This window comes from Lepisosteus oculatus, chromosome 4 (genome assembly GCF_040954835.1).
Source record: "Lepisosteus oculatus isolate fLepOcu1 chromosome 4, fLepOcu1.hap2, whole genome shotgun sequence".
NCBI classification, from domain to species: Eukaryota; Metazoa; Chordata; class Actinopteri; order Semionotiformes; family Lepisosteidae; genus Lepisosteus; species Lepisosteus oculatus.
In genome coordinates, this window is record NC_090699.1 from 993,251 (window position 1) to 1,005,422 (window position 12,172).

A 12,172-nucleotide genomic window follows, 5' to 3' on the forward strand; every position below is an offset into this window, starting at 1 on the left:
AAAACCGAGTCACTCAGATCACACGAGCACCCAAGCATGCTTGAAACTCATTCAAATGCAAGTGCTTCTATCTGTTGTCTTGATTGTTTCCCACTCATTCCTTTTGGTTTGGGGAATATGTCAAACTCCCATGCCCAGAGAACTTCAGATAGAGTTCGCGGAAATGCTCAGTGGACAACCCAGGCAGGGTAAGGATCAGCATTTCCACACTACTCAGAGAATTTTTATTTTCAGGGATGGATTTTTAGCCCAATTCAAGTTGAAGAAAAGTGGTTTAGTGAAAATCGCAGAAAATTTTTTTTCAGAAACTCTGGGGTGCCTGGAGGTCGCGGTGCACCACGCGACAGTTGTATTCCAAAACCGAGTCACTCAGATCACACGAGCACCCAAGCATGCTTGAAACTCATTCAAATGCAAGTGCTTCTATCTGTTGTCTTGATTGTTTCCCACTCATTCCTTTTGGTTTGGGGAATATGTCAAAATCCCATGCCCAGAGAAATTCAGATAGAGTTCGCGGAAATGCTCAGTGGACAACCCAGGCAGGGTAAGGATCAGCATTTCCATACTACTCAGAGAATTTTTATTTTCAGGGATGGATTTTTAGCCCAATTCAAGTTGAAGAAAAGTGGTTTTGTGAAAATTGCAGAAAATTTTTTTTCAGAAACTCTGGGGTGCCTGGAGGTCGCGGTGCACCACGCGACAGTTGTATTCCAAAACCGAGTCACTCAGATCACACGAGCACCCAAGCATGCTTGAAACTCATTCAAATGCAAGCGCTTCTATCTGTGGTCTTGATTGTTTCACACTCATTCCTTTTGGTTTGGGGAATATGTCAAAATCCCATGCCCAGAGAACTTCAGATAGAGTTCGCGGAAATGCTCAGTGGACAACCCAGGCAGGGTAAGGATCAGCATTTCCACACTACTCAGAGAATTTTTATTTTCAGGGATGGATTTGTAGCCCAATTCAAGTTGAAGAAAAGTGGTTTCGTGAAAATCGCAGAAAATTTTTTTTCAGAAACTCCGGGGTGCCTGGAGGTCGCGGTGCACCACGAGACAGTTATATTTCAAAACTGAGTCACTCAGATCACACGAGTACCCAAGCATACTTGAAACTCATTCAAATGCAAGTGCTTCTATCTGTTGTCTTGATTGTTTCCCACTCATTCCTTTTGGTTTGGGGAATATGTCAAACTCCCATGCCCAGAGAACTTCAGATAGAGTTCGCGGAAATGCTCAGTGGACAAACCAGGCAGGGTAAGGATCAGCATTTCCACACAACTCAGAGAATTTTTATTTTCAGGGATGGATTTTTAGCCCAATTCAAGTTGAAGAAAAGTGGTTTCGTGAAACTCGCAGAAAATTTTTTTTCAGAAACTCCGGGGTGCCTGGAGGTCGCGGTTCACCACGCGACAGTTGTATTCCAAAACCGAGTCACTCAGATCACACGAGCACCCTAGCATGCTTGAAACTCATTCAAATGCAAGTGCTTCTATCTGTTTTCTTGATTGTTTCCCACTCATTTCTTTTGGTTTGGGGAATATGTCAAAATCCCATGCCCAGAGAACTTCAGATAGAGTTCACGGAAATTCTCAGTGGACAACCCAGGCAGGGTAAGGATCAGCATTTCCACACTACTCAGAGAATTTTTATTTTCAGGGATGGATTTTTAGCCCAATTCAAGTTGAAGAAAAGTGGTTTCGTGAAAATCGCAGAAAATTTTTTTTCAGAAACTCCGGGGTGCCTGGAGGTCGCGGTGCACCACGCGACAGTTGTATTCCAAAACTGAGTCACTCAGATCACACGAGCACCCAAGCATGCTTGAAACTCATTCAAATGCAAGTGCTTCTATCTGTTGTCTTGATTGTTTCCCACTCATTCCTTTTGGTTTGGGGAATATGTCAAACTCCCATGCCCAGAGAACTTCAGATAGAGTTCGCGGAAATGCTCAGTGGACAACCCAGGCAGGGTAAGGATCAGCATTTCCACACTACTCAGAGAATTTTTATTTTCAGGGATGGATTTTTAGCCCAATTCAAGTTGAAGAAATGTGGTTTAGTGAAAATCGCAGAAAATTTTTTTTCAGAAATTCTGGGGTGCCTGGAGGTCGCGGTGCACCACGCGACAGTTGTATTCCAAAACCGAGTCACTCAGATCACACGAGCACCCAAGCATGCTTGAAACTCATTCAAATGCAAGTGCTTCTATCTGTTGTCTTGATTGTTTCCCACTCATTCCTTTTGGTTTGGGGAATATGTCAAAATCCCATGCCCAGAGAACTTCAGATAGAGTTCGCGGAAATGCTCAGTGGACAACCCAGGCAGGGTAAGGATCAGCATTTCCACACTACTCAGAGAATTTTTATTTTCAGGGATGGATTTTTAGCCCAATTCAAGTTGAAGAAAAGTGGTTTCGTGAAAATCGCAGAAAATTTTTTTTCAGAAACTCCGGGGTGCCTGGAGGTCGCGGTGCACCACGCGACAGTTGTATTCCAAAACCGAGTCACTCAGATCACACGAGCACCCAAGCATGCTTGAAACTCATTCAAATGCAAGTGCTTCTATCTGTTGTCTTGATTGTTTCCCACTCATTCCTTTTGGTTTGGGGAATATGTCAAACTCCCATGCCCAGAGAACTTCAGATAGAGTTCGCGGAAATGCTCAGTGGACAACCCAGGCAGGGTAAGGATCAGCATTTCCACACTACTCAGAGAATTTTTATTTTCAGGGATGGATTTTTAGCCCAATTCAAGTTGAAGAAAAGTGGTTTAGTGAAAATCGCAGAAAATTTTTTTTCAGAAACTCTGGGGTGCCTGGAGGTCGCGGTGCACCACGCGACAGTTGTATTCCAAAACCGAGTCACTCAGATCACACGAGCACCCAAGCATGCTTGAAACTCATTCAAATGCAAGTGCTTCTATCTGTTGTCTTGATTGTTTCCCACTCATTCCTTTTGGTTTGGGGAATATGTCAAAATCCCATGCCCAGAGAAATTCAGATAGAGTTCGCGGAAATGCTCAGTGGACAACCCAGGCAGGGTAAGGATCAGCATTTCCATACTACTCAGAGAATTTTTATTTTCAGGGATGGATTTTTAGCCCAATTCAAGTTGAAGAAAAGTGGTTTTGTGAAAATTGCAGAAAATTTTTTTTCAGAAACTCTGGGGTTGCCTGGAGGTCGCGGTGCACCACGCGACAGTTGTATTCCAAAACCGAGTCACTCAGATCACACGAGCACCCAAGCATGCTTGAAACTCATTCAAATGCAAGCGCTTCTATCTGTGGTCTTGATTGTTTCCCACTCATTCCTTTTGGTTTGGGGAATATGTCAAAATCCCATGCCCAGAGAACTTCAGATAGAGTTCGCGGAAATGCTCAGTGGACAACCCAGGCAGGGTAAGGATCAGCATTTCCACACTACTCAGAGAATTTTTATTTTCAGGGATGGATTTGTAGCCCAATTCAAGTTGAAGAAAAGTGGTTTCGTGAAAATCGCAGAAAATTTTTTTTCAGAAACTCCGGGGTGCCTGGAGGTCGCGGTTCACCACGCGACAGTTGTATTCCAAAACCGAGTCACTCAGATCACACGAGCACCCTAGCATGCTTGAAACTCATTCAAATGCAAGTGCTTCTATCTGTTTTCTTGATTGTTTCCCACTCATTCCTTTTGGTTTGGGGAATATGTCAAAATCCCATGCCCAGAGAACTTCAGATAGAGTTCGCGGAAATTCTCAGTGGACAACCCAGGCAGGGTAAGGATCAGCATTTCCACACTACTCAGAGAATTTTTCTTTTCAGGGATGGATTTTTAGCCCAATTCAAGTTGAAGAAAAGTGGTTTCGTGAAAATCGCAGAAAATTTTTTTTCAGAAACTCCGGGGTGCCTGGAGGTCGCGGTGCACCACGCGACAGTTGTATTCCAAAACTGAGTCACTCAGATCACACGAGCACCCAAGCATGCTTGAAACTCATTCAAATGCAAGCGCTTCTATCTGTGGTCTTGATTGTTTCCCACTCATTCCTTTTGGTTTGGGGAATATGTCAAAATCCCATGCCCAGAGAACTTCAGATAGAGTTCGCGGAAATGCTCAGTGGACAACCCAGGCAGGGTAAGGATCAGCATTTCCACACTACTCAGAGAATTTTTATTTTCAGGGATGGATTTGTAGCCCAATTCAAGTTGAAGAAAAGTGGTTTCGTGAAAATCGCAGAAAATTTTTTTTCAGAAACTCCGGGGTGCCTGGAGGTCGCGGTGCACCACGCGACAGTTGTATTCCAAAACTGAGTCACTCAGATCACACGAGCACCCAAGCATGCTTGAAACTCATTCAAATGCAAGTGCTTCTATCTGTTGTCTTGATTGTTTCCCACTCATTCCTTTTGGTTTGGGGAATATGTCAAACTCCCATGCCCAGAGAACTTCAGATAGAGTTCGCGGAAATGCTCAGTGGACAACCCAGGCAGGGTAAGGATCAGCATTTCCACACTACTCAGAGAATTTTTATTTTCAGGGATGGATTTTTAGCCCAATTCAAGTTGAAGAAATGTGGTTTAGTGAAAATCGCAGAAAATTTTTTTTCAGAAATTCTGGGGTGCCTGGAGGTCGCGGTGCACCACGCGACAGTTGTATTCCAAAACCGAGTCACTCAGATCACACGAGCACCCAAGCATGCTTGAAACTCATTCAAATGCAAGTGCTTCTATCTGTTGTCTTGATTGTTTCCCACTCATTCCTTTTGGTTTGGGGAATATGTCAAAATCCCATGCCCAGAGAACTTCAGATAGAGTTCGCGGAAATGCTCAGTGGACAACCCAGGCAGGGTAAGGATCAGCATTTCCACACTACTCAGAGAATTTTTATTTTCAGGGATGGATTTTTAGCCCAATTCAAGTTGAAGAAAAGTGGTTTCGTGAAAATCGCAGAAAATTTTTTTTCAGAAACTCCGGGGTGCCTGGAGGTCGCGGTGCACCACGCGACAGTTGTATTCCAAAACCGAGTCACTCAGATCACACGAGCACCCAAGCATGCTTGAAACTCATTCAAATGCAAGTGCTTCTATCTGTTGTCTTGATTGTTTCCCACTCATTCCTTTTGGTTTGGGGAATATGTCAAACTCCCATGCCCAGAGAACTTCAGATAGAGTTCGCGGAAATGCTCAGTGGACAACCCAGGCAGGGTAAGGATCAGCATTTCCACACTACTCAGAGAATTTTTATTTTCAGGGATGGATTTTTAGCCCAATTCAAGTTGAAGAAAAGTGGTTTAGTGAAAATCGCAGAAAATTTTTTTTCAGAAACTCTGGGGTGCCTGGAGGTCGCGGTGCACCACGCGACAGTTGTATTCCAAAACCGAGTCACTCAGATCACACGAGCACCCAAGCATGCTTGAAACTCATTCAAATGCAAGTGCTTCTATCTGTTGTCTTGATTGTTTCCCACTCATTCCTTTTGGTTTGGGGAATATGTCAAAATCCCATGCCCAGAGAAATTCAGATAGAGTTCGCGGAAATGCTCAGTGGACAACCCAGGCAGGGTAAGGATCAGCATTTCCATACTACTCAGAGAATTTTTATTTTCAGGGATGGATTTTTAGCCCAATTCAAGTTGAAGAAAAGTGGTTTTGTGAAAATTGCAGAAAATTTTTTTTCAGAAACTCTGGGGTTGCCTGGAGGTCGCGGTGCACCACGCGACAGTTGTATTCCAAAACCGAGTCACTCAGATCACACGAGCACCCAAGCATGCTTGAAACTCATTCAAATGCAAGCGCTTCTATCTGTGGTCTTGATTGTTTCCCACTCATTCCTTTTGGTTTGGGGAATATGTCAAAATCCCATGCCCAGAGAACTTCAGATAGAGTTCGCGGAAATGCTCAGTGGACAACCCAGGCAGGGTAAGGATCAGCATTTCCACACTACTCAGAGAATTTTTATTTTCAGGGATGGATTTGTAGCCCAATTCAAGTTGAAGAAAAGTGGTTTCGTGAAAATCGCAGAAAATTTTTTTTCAGAAACTCCGGGGTGCCTGGAGGTCGCGGTTCACCACGCGACAGTTGTATTCCAAAACCGAGTCACTCAGATCACACGAGCACCCTAGCATGCTTGAAACTCATTCAAATGCAAGTGCTTCTATCTGTTTTCTTGATTGTTTCCCACTCATTCCTTTTGGTTTGGGGAATATGTCAAAATCCCATGCCCAGAGAACTTCAGATAGAGTTCGCGGAAATTCTCAGTGGACAACCCAGGCAGGGTAAGGATCAGCATTTCCACACTACTCAGAGAATTTTTCTTTTCAGGGATGGATTTTTAGCCCAATTCAAGTTGAAGAAAAGTGGTTTCGTGAAAATCGCAGAAAATTTTTTTTCAGAAACTCCGGGGTGCCTGGAGGTCGCGGTGCACCACGCGACAGTTGTATTCCAAAACTGAGTCACTCAGATCACACGAGCACCCAAGCATGCTTGAAACTCATTCAAATGCAAGCGCTTCTATCTGTGGTCTTGATTGTTTCCCACTCATTCCTTTTGGTTTGGGGAATATGTCAAAATCCCATGCCCAGAGAACTTCAGATAGAGTTCGCGGAAATGCTCAGTGGACAACCCAGGCAGGGTAAGGATCAGCATTTCCACACTACTCAGAGAATTTTTATTTTCAGGGATGGATTTGTAGCCCAATTCAAGTTGAAGAAAAGTGGTTTCGTGAAAATCGCAGAAAATTTTTTTTCAGAAACTCCGGGGTGCCTGGAGGTCGCGGTGCACCACGAGACAGTTATATTTCAAAACTGAGTCACTCAGATCACACGAGTACCCAAGCATACTTGAAACTCATTCAAATGCAAGTGCTTCTATCTGTTGTCTTGATTGTTTCCCACTCATTCCTTTTGGTTTGGGGAATATGTCAAACTCCCATGCCCAGAGAACTTCAGATAGAGTTCGCGGAAATGCTCAGTGGACAACCCAGGCAGGGTAAGGATCAGCATTTCCACACTACTCAGAGAATTTTTATTTTCAGGGATGGATTTTTAGCCCAATTCAAGTTGAAGAAAAGTGGTTTCGTGAAAATCGCAGAAAATTTTTTTTCAGAAACTCCGGGGTGCCTGGAGGTCGCGGTGCACCACGCGACAGTTGTATTCCAAAACCGAGTCACTCAGATCACACGAGCACCCAAGCATGCTTGAAACTCATTCAAATGCAAGTGCTTCTATCTGTTGTCTTGATTGTTTCCCACTCATTCCTTTTGGTTTGGGGAATATGTCAAACTCCCATGCCCAGAGAACTTCAGATAGAGTTCGCGGAAATGCTCAGTGGACAACCCAGGCAGGGTAAGGATCAGCATTTCCACACTACTCAGAGAATTTTTATTTTCAGGGATGGATTTTTAGCCCAATTCAAGTTGAAGAAAAGTGGTTTAGTGAAAATCGCAGAAAATTTTTTTTCAGAAACTCTGGGGTGCCTGGAGGTCGCGGTGCACCACGCGACAGTTGTATTCCAAAACCGAGTCACTCAGATCACACGAGCACCCAAGCATGCTTGAAACTCATTCAAATGCAAGTGCTTCTATCTGTTGTCTTGATTGTTTCCCACTCATTCCTTTTGGTTTGGGGAATATGTCAAAATCCCATGCCCAGAGAAATTCAGATAGAGTTCGCGGAAATGCTCAGTGGACAACCCAGGCAGGGTAAGGATCAGCATTTCCATACTACTCAGAGAATTTTTATTTTCAGGGATGGATTTTTAGCCCAATTCAAGTTGAAGAAAAGTGGTTTTGTGAAAATTGCAGAAAATTTTTTTTCAGAAACTCTGGGGTGCCTGGAGGTCGCGGTGCACCACGCGACAGTTGTATTCCAAAACCGAGTCACTCAGATCACACGAGCACCCAAGCATGCTTGAAACTCATTCAAATGCAAGCGCTTCTATCTGTGGTCTTGATTGTTTCACACTCATTCCTTTTGGTTTGGGGAATATGTCAAAATCCCATGCCCAGAGAACTTCAGATAGAGTTCGCGGAAATGCTCAGTGGACAACCCAGGCAGGGTAAGGATCAGCATTTCCACACTACTCAGAGAATTTTTATTTTCAGGGATGGATTTGTAGCCCAATTCAAGTTGAAGAAAAGTGGTTTCGTGAAAATCGCAGAAAATTTTTTTTCAGAAACTCCGGGGTGCCTGGAGGTCGCGGTGCACCACGAGACAGTTATATTTCAAAACTGAGTCACTCAGATCACACGAGTACCCAAGCATACTTGAAACTCATTCAAATGCAAGTGCTTCTATCTGTTGTCTTGATTGTTTCCCACTCATTCCTTTTGGTTTGGGGAATATGTCAAACTCCCATGCCCAGAGAACTTCAGATAGAGTTCGCGGAAATGCTCAGTGGACAAACCAGGCAGGGTAAGGATCAGCATTTCCACACAACTCAGAGAATTTTTATTTTCAGGGATGGATTTTTAGCCCAATTCAAGTTGAAGAAAAGTGGTTTCGTGAAACTCGCAGAAAATTTTTTTTCAGAAACTCCGGGGTGCCTGGAGGTCGCGGTTCACCACGCGACAGTTGTATTCCAAAACCGAGTCACTCAGATCACACGAGCACCCTAGCATGCTTGAAACTCATTCAAATGCAAGTGCTTCTATCTGTTTTCTTGATTGTTTCCCACTCATTTCTTTTGGTTTGGGGAATATGTCAAAATCCCATGCCCAGAGAACTTCAGATAGAGTTCACGGAAATTCTCAGTGGACAACCCAGGCAGGGTAAGGATCAGCATTTCCACACTACTCAGAGAATTTTTATTTTCAGGGATGGATTTTTAGCCCAATTCAAGTTGAAGAAAAGTGGTTTCGTGAAAATCGCAGAAAATTTTTTTTCAGAAACTCCGGGGTGCCTGGAGGTCGCGGTGCACCACGCGACAGTTGTATTCCAAAACTGAGTCACTCAGATCACACGAGCACCCAAGCATGCTTGAAACTCATTCAAATGCAAGTGCTTCTATCTGTTGTCTTGATTGTTTCCCACTCATTCCTTTTGGTTTGGGGAATATGTCAAACTCCCATGCCCAGAGAACTTCAGATAGAGTTCGCGGAAATGCTCAGTGGACAACCCAGGCAGGGTAAGGATCAGCATTTCCACACTACTCAGAGAATTTTTATTTTCAGGGATGGATTTTTAGCCCAATTCAAGTTGAAGAAATGTGGTTTAGTGAAAATCGCAGAAAATTTTTTTTCAGAAATTCTGGGGTGCCTGGAGGTCGCGGTGCACCACGCGACAGTTGTATTCCAAAACCGAGTCACTCAGATCACACGAGCACCCAAGCATGCTTGAAACTCATTCAAATGCAAGTGCTTCTATCTGTTGTCTTGATTGTTTCCCACTCATTCCTTTTGGTTTGGGGAATATGTCAAAATCCCATGCCCAGAGAACTTCAGATAGAGTTCGCGGAAATGCTCAGTGGACAACCCAGGCAGGGTAAGGATCAGCATTTCCACACTACTCAGAGAATTTTTATTTTCAGGGATGGATTTTTAGCCCAATTCAAGTTGAAGAAAAGTGGTTTCGTGAAAATCGCAGAAAATTTTTTTTCAGAAACTCCGGGGTGCCTGGAGGTCGCGGTGCACCACGCGACAGTTGTATTCCAAAACCGAGTCACTCAGATCACACGAGCACCCAAGCATGCTTGAAACTCATTCAAATGCAAGTGCTTCTATCTGTTGTCTTGATTGTTTCCCACTCATTCCTTTTGGTTTGGGGAATATGTCAAACTCCCATGCCCAGAGAACTTCAGATAGAGTTCGCGGAAATGCTCAGTGGACAACCCAGGCAGGGTAAGGATCAGCATTTCCACACTACTCAGAGAATTTTTATTTTCAGGGATGGATTTTTAGCCCAATTCAAGTTGAAGAAAAGTGGTTTAGTGAAAATCGCAGAAAATTTTTTTTCAGAAACTCTGGGGTGCCTGGAGGTCGCGGTGCACCACGCGACAGTTGTATTCCAAAACCGAGTCACTCAGATCACACGAGCACCCAAGCATGCTTGAAACTCATTCAAATGCAAGTGCTTCTATCTGTTGTCTTGATTGTTTCCCACTCATTCCTTTTGGTTTGGGGAATATGTCAAAATCCCATGCCCAGAGAAATTCAGATAGAGTTCGCGGAAATGCTCAGTGGACAACCCAGGCAGGGTAAGGATCAGCATTTCCATACTACTCAGAGAATTTTTATTTTCAGGGATGGATTTTTAGCCCAATTCAAGTTGAAGAAAAGTGGTTTTGTGAAAATTGCAGAAAATTTTTTTTCAGAAACTCTGGGGTTGCCTGGAGGTCGCGGTGCACCACGCGACAGTTGTATTCCAAAACCGAGTCACTCAGATCACACGAGCACCCAAGCATGCTTGAAACTCATTCAAATGCAAGCGCTTCTATCTGTGGTCTTGATTGTTTCCCACTCATTCCTTTTGGTTTGGGGAATATGTCAAAATCCCATGCCCAGAGAACTTCAGATAGAGTTCGCGGAAATGCTCAGTGGACAACCCAGGCAGGGTAAGGATCAGCATTTCCACACTACTCAGAGAATTTTTATTTTCAGGGATGGATTTGTAGCCCAATTCAAGTTGAAGAAAAGTGGTTTCGTGAAAATCGCAGAAAATTTTTTTTCAGAAACTCCGGGGTGCCTGGAGGTCGCGGTTCACCACGCGACAGTTGTATTCCAAAACCGAGTCACTCAGATCACACGAGCACCCTAGCATGCTTGAAACTCATTCAAATGCAAGTGCTTCTATCTGTTTTCTTGATTGTTTCCCACTCATTCCTTTTGGTTTGGGGAATATGTCAAAATCCCATGCCCAGAGAACTTCAGATAGAGTTCGCGGAAATTCTCAGTGGACAACCCAGGCAGGGTAAGGATCAGCATTTCCACACTACTCAGAGAATTTTTATTTTCAGGGATGGATTTTTAGCCCAATTCAAGTTGAAGAAAAGTGGTTTCGTGAAAATCGCAGAAAATTTTTTTTCAGAAACTCCGGGGTGCCTGGAGGTCGCGGTGCACCACGCGACAGTTGTATTCCAAAACTGAGTCACTCAGATCACACGAGCACCCAAGCATGCTTGAAACTCATTCAAATGCAAGCGCTTCTATCTGTGGTCTTGATTGTTTCCCACTCATTCCTTTTGGTTTGGGGAATATGTCAAAATCCCATGCCCAGAGAACTTCAGATAGAGTTCGCGGAAATGCTCAGTGGACAACCCAGGCAGGGTAAGGATCAGCATTTCCACACTACTCAGAGAATTTTTATTTTCAGGGATGGATTTGTAGCCCAATTCAAGTTGAAGAAAAGTGGTTTCGTGAAAATCGCAGAAAATTTTTTTTCAGAAACTCCGGGGTGCCTGGAGGTCGCGGTGCACCACGAGACAGTTATATTTCAAAACTGAGTCACTCAGATCACACGAGTACCCAAGCATACTTGAAACTCATTCAAATGCAAGTGCTTCTATCTGTTGTCTTGATTGTTTCCCACTCATTCCTTTTGGTTTGGGGAATATGTCAAACTCCCATGCCCAGAGAACTTCAGATAGAGTTCGCGGAAATGCTCAGTGGACAAACCAGGCAGGGTAAGGATCAGCATTTCCACACAACTCAGAGAATTTTTATTTTCAGGGATGGATTTTTAGCCCAATTCAAGTTGAAGAAAAGTGGTTTCGTGAAACTCGCAGAAAATTTTTTTTCAGAAACTCCGGGGTGCCTGGAGGTCGCGGTTCACCACGCGACAGTTGTATTCCAAAACCGAGTCACTCAGATCACACGAGCACCCTAGCATGCTTGAAACTCATTCAAATGCAAGTGCTTCTATCTGTTTTCTTGATTGTTTCCCACTCATTCCTTTTGGTTTGGGGAATATGTCAAAATCCCATGCCCAGAGAACTTCAGATAGAGTTCGCGGAAATTCTCAGTGGACAACCCAGGCAGGGTAAGGATCAGCATTTCCACACTACTCAGAGAATTTTTATTTTCAGGGATGGATTTTTAGCCCAATTCAAGTTGAAGAAAAGTGGTTTCGTGAAAATCGCAGAAAATTTTTTTTCAGAAACTCCGGGGTGCCTGGAGGTCGCGGTGCACCACGCGACAGTTGTATTCCAAAACTGAGTCACTCAGATCACACGAGCACCCAAGCATGCTTGAAACTCATTCAAATGCAAGTGC